Source organism: Typopeltis vanoorti, chromosome 17, assembly GCF_054136105.1.
Source record: "Typopeltis vanoorti isolate ZY-2024b chromosome 17, IOZ_Tvanoo_1.0, whole genome shotgun sequence".
Lineage (NCBI taxonomy): Eukaryota > Metazoa > Arthropoda > Arachnida > Uropygi > Thelyphonidae > Typopeltis > Typopeltis vanoorti.
This window is the reverse complement of record NC_143565.1, coordinates 76,404,126-76,409,498: the sequence shown is the minus strand read 5'-3', so window position 1 is coordinate 76,409,498 and position 5,373 is coordinate 76,404,126. Positions and strand designations below refer to the sequence as shown.

The 5,373-nt window shown below is 37.9% G+C and overlaps 1 non-coding gene across 1 annotated transcript; it reads right to left on the bottom strand.

Moving 5' to 3' along the window:
• Positions 1–904: 904 nt before the first annotated feature.
• LOC150097513 (signal recognition particle RNA) lies at positions 905–1,199 on the bottom strand. The gene has a single exon (XR_016549741.1).
• Positions 1,200–5,373: the final 4,174 nt, after the last annotated feature.

Below are 5,373 nucleotides of genomic sequence, written 5' to 3'. Positions count from 1 at the left end.
TCCGGATAGGAGAATGCAGTTTTGTGAGTGGTACTTGGAAAAATGTGAAGCGGGCGCACAATTTCCAAGACGGATTGCGTGGAGTGATGAGGTCGCATTTAAATTAAATGGGTCAATTAACTGGCACAATTGCACTTACTGGGCACCTGAGAATCCACATGTTATGGAGGAACATCATGTAAATTTACCAAGAGTGACAGTGTGGTGCTGCTTATCAGCACAGGAATTAATTGGACTTTTTCGACGGTACTGTGACTGGTGCCCATTACTTGAACTTGCTGCATGAAGCTCTCATGCCATGTATTCAAGAGGACTTTGAAGATGAGGACTTTTATTTTCAACAAGATGGGGCACCCGCACACTACCATCGAGATGTGAGGGCCTATCTTGATGAGACTCTACCCAACAGATGGATTGGAAGAAGAGGGTCTGTAGAATACCCCCTACGTTCACCAGACCTCACGCCAATGGACTTCTTCTTATGGGGATTTATCAAGGATAAAGTTTACACTTCAAAACTGCCAAGAGTTGACGACTTGAAAGCAGCAATCGAAAGAGAATGCGCCCAGATACAAGACGAAATGATTCTCAGTGTTTGCAATTCCATTGCTGCACGTTATCAGCGGTGTCTGGACCAGGACGGTTATCAGTTTGAATACAGATGTTGAGAGATGAAAAGTACATTTATGTAGTGTACTTTACAATGTGAAAGTTAACTGTATTATAATAAATACCAACTTTATCAATCGAAGTGTGTATATATATATTTTTTGAGACACCTGTATATTCTAATTCTAGCACAATTATTAAAGTAATAACGCCATATTTTTTAAAAAAACTAAATAACTTATCTTCCAGAGCCCTTCAAAAGCAGTACTACCATCAACGCGCTCTCTCCCTGATCAAAGAACTCGTTTTGGTTATGTTGTCCTGGCTATTCCCCAAAACCTGTTCACAGAAGCGATCCCACTACTGCACGACGCGGAAGCTTTTGCCTGCTGTGTTTCCCCTGGACCGATTCGCTTCTCGTTAGGCAACCTGGTGGCTCTGAGCGCCCTCGAAGTCACCATATTGCGCCGTGCGTAGTGCGGACATCCGATCGGCATAGAAACGTTGGGAAACAGAACTCCAGTTCTCAAACCATCCACCATCCCAAGCTCCTAGCAGCTGGATTACAAGAGACCGTCACGACACTCGGCAAGTTCCCTTGACCATATTGTTTAATTTAAGTCTCAGCTCTGGGTTAGTCCCAAGGAGGTGGAAAGAGGGGAAAATAGTTCCATTGCATAAAGGAGGTTCCAAGACTGCTGTTGCAAATTACGACCGATCAGCATATCAGGAATCGTTGTCAAGGTTTTAAGGATACAGTTAACCCTCGTATAACGCGGATGTTAGGTTCCACAGAAATGCTGCCTTATATAAATCGTGTTATGCGAGAGTCAGATCACACAGATAAATTAGGTTATATTCCGAAATCGTTTTTTTTTTTAATATAAAACTAAACAACAATGACATATCCAACAAAAAATATTTTTATTTAATTCAAGTAATTCATATAATTTAAGAAAACATAAATTATGAAATCAAATACATAGTATAAACTTATAAAAATACAAATTGTACATAAACTTCATTGCACATAATGCATAAATGTTTTAGGCAAAATAAAATAAAGTGCATATGTTAATTGTCATCATTCTCTGCAAAACGAGCATGAGTTTCCAGACGTCTTCATCACTTGAAATCTCTTGGACATCATTTGTATAATTCTCATTGCATACTTCTGCGGGTTTAGTTATCAAGAAGGCAGTAATAAGACCTTGCTTACTACTACTATGCTGCAATTTTTTATTAAGTTCATAATATGGAGCTAGACAAATATCCAATTGTCTCGTGAATTTTTCGGAGCGCTACAATTTATCTATTGAGGGATCATTATCCGTAAAATAACTTCCTAACTTTCTTGCAAAGTCCAATCCTTCTACTAATTTATTTAAACTAAACTCTTTAACGGATTCATCACAATCAGAATCTTCGGCAGTACTTTCTCTGCCTTTTGGTTCGACGTCATCTATTAATTGTACCAGTTTCTCCTCATTTAAATCTACTTCCCCATCAATTAATTCACTAATTTCGTTTTCCACCAAATCGCAAAAACCCTCTCAGTGGCCATTACTATAAAAATACAATTCTTACATAAAAAAGCATTAGATATTGTATGCAACTCACCAGAAAATAAAGTGCTCAGCTTGAGATTAACGTACTTATGATTTTTAATGCGCTTTCCTGGCAGAAAACGAAGATAACTTTCAACAATAAACATTTGATACGGTAAACAATTGACGTACATGCGTGCTAAAGGGTATTTCCCCTAATATAAATTCGCTACTTATAACTTCATGCGCGATACGGGCAGACGCAAATTTAACAAAGATAAAATTTGATTTTTAATTCGCGGGGTGAAAAATATATGAAAAGATAAAGGGTTTCTATAATTTGTAGACTGTGTTTTTATCGAAACCGCATTGTATAAGTACCGCGTTGAACAAGGATTACTACAATTTGTAGACCACATTATATCGAAACCGTGTTGTACTAGGGTTACCTCTATTAGTCAAGAGGTATTAGTCAAGAGCAAAATACAGCAATGGATAGATGAAAATGGGATGCTGTATGGAGGACAGCATGGTTTTGTGAAGGGTAGGTCATGCCTCAGTAACTTGCTCACGTTTTATAATACAGTGATGGCTGAACTAGATAAGGGTAATGGATTTACAGTGATACTGCTGAACTTTGGTAAGGCCTTTGACAGGATACCACACGGAATTCTAATCAGTAAACTGCAGCACATGGGAATGGATATAGGATTAGTGAGATGGATAGGAGGGTGGTTGATTGAGAGATATCAGAGAGTAGTTTATTCAGGAGTGGAGTGCAAAAGAAGGCCTGTTACTAGTGGTGTGCTGCAGGGTTCTGTCTTTGGGCCACTGCTATTTAATTTTTTCATTAATGAATTAGAAAAGGATCTGAGAGGAACTGTTCATTTATTTGCTGATGATGCAAAGTTGGGTAGAGGAATAGTGAATGTACATGATGTCAAAATTTTGCAGGATGATTTGGATAGATTGGTAGTGTGGGCTAATGAGAATGGATGTTAGTTTAATGCAGCAAAGTGTAAAGTTATGCATTTTGGGGTGAAAAATTAACAGCAGTACATCACACTGGTGGAACTGTACTCCAGGAGGTTGAAGAAGCCAGAGATTTGTGTGTGTTGGTGGATAGGGAGTTGAGGTTTAGGGGGCACATAGCAAAAGTGGTTAAATCAGTTCATCAGATCACTTGGTTACTGAAGAACACTCTGACGAGCAGAGATAAGCAAGTTATTGTTCCTCTTTATCGAGCCTTAATAAGACCCCATCTTGACTACTGTGCGTCTCGGTTTCTTCTTGATGGGGAGGAGGTTGAGAGGATCCAGAAGCGAGTGACCAAGATGATAGCTGGTCTATGGAATGACCCTTACGAGAACAGGTTGAAGATCTCTGGTTACAGAAATTGGTTAATAGACGGAAAAGATGTGATATGATTGAGACATTCAAATGACCGAAGGCTTTTTACAAGATTAATTCAGAGGAAATATTTCAGAACAGGTCTGGTGATGGGAGAACTAGGGGACCATCCATAGAAACTGAGCAAGAGTGTAGTTAGCAACGATGCTAGAACTAGGTTTTTTACTTGGAGAGCGGTGAATGAATGGAATAAGCTGCCAGAGTTTGTTGTGGGTGCCATGACTGTGAACGAGTTCAAAGCAAAGTATGATAGATACTGTGCGAATGCCGAATAGTTGTTCTTGATATGATATTTAGGGCTTCCCTCCATGAGTCTAAGGACTCCTTGGAGTTCCCGTAGTAATAATAATAATAATAATAATAATAATAATAATAATAATAATAACAAGGGTTTTCATTTACCCCCTCCGATTAGGAGTTTTCGCTTGAGTGTAAATGCAATTAATTTTTATTTTATCCCCCCCCCAAAAAAAAAAACTTGCAATAAATTTTGAACTTGAAAAGATTTTTCACAAACAAATATTCATGTTTTTAATGGATTTCAGACCCATTTTCCATTCATTAATAGAAGACTTTCCAGTTACTCGAACAAATATTAGAATTCCGTGGAGTATAAATACTGACTACTTATGTTTTTTTCTCTGAAACAAAGAGACAAATTAAGTTGATTTTGTTATTTTCTTTTCTTGAACTGCATTTAATTACTGTCACTGTTATTGTCTATATGTTATGTGCTTTTCCCCTTCGCACTTAATCAGGGGATAATGCTGGTCTTGAAATTCACGCTTGATCTTATTATCATTCAGGAAATGAAAGGTGTGATTGAGGTCTGATTAGCGGAATAATGAATTACTGACCATTTAAAACTATGTACAGTATTTAGAAATTTATGTACATATAATCATACAAATATAACATTTATTTTACAAATGATATTCTGTCTTTTTTAATTTAGCTACTTGAATACAAATTCTACTCTGCGGTTCTTCTTTATGAACTGGTCAATAACATCGTCATAAAAAGTTGGTGATAGCTTAATTTTCCCAAGCAACACGCACACTTGTAAAGGCTGGCTAAAGCTCACTGGCTAGAGCTACTTTGACTCCGTATGGCCCGTGTTTAAGCAACAGGGTGAGATGACATGGAGGGAGCGGAGATGGCTATGCGCGCGCATGAAATCACAATGCTGAAGCGAGGGCCTGGATGCTCCCACAATCGAGCAAGCCAAGGTAGCTTGACTAGCTAGCATCGGCCTTCGATACACAACGCAAAGCTCAATTATTACCGCGCAAGCTTAAAATGTCTTCTGTCTACCAAAATAAAAGCCTAAATAGAATGCTTATAAATGCTTGCGTTTATTAACAAATAAATATTACTTCTTTGTCAATTAGTGAGCTTGCGCAGCAAGCAAAACAAGCATGGAGAATTCGCCACTGTACTTAATTTTCATCGTTATTCAATGAAAGCATAACGTTTATAAGCAAAGCAATTAACTTTGTCTTACCAGTTCACTTCAACAAAGTAATACCAAAGAGTATAGATGGGACATATATCTTTAAAATGAGTTGGTTGGCCAATTGATTAGCTTATACACTCTCATCCAAAAGTCTACAGTTCGAATCCCGTGGTGGACATGAATGTTTGTGATTCTCTTTAGGCGAGAGATGAATTTCATTGCCTGGCGAGATACTCCTCGCACTACTTATTGGGAGAATGTAGTAACTTGAAAATCTTCCATGTTTGCTTTCAACAGCAGGGTTTCTGGACTAGGTAAATAATAAAAATACGTTATATTTTGTTTTTGTTT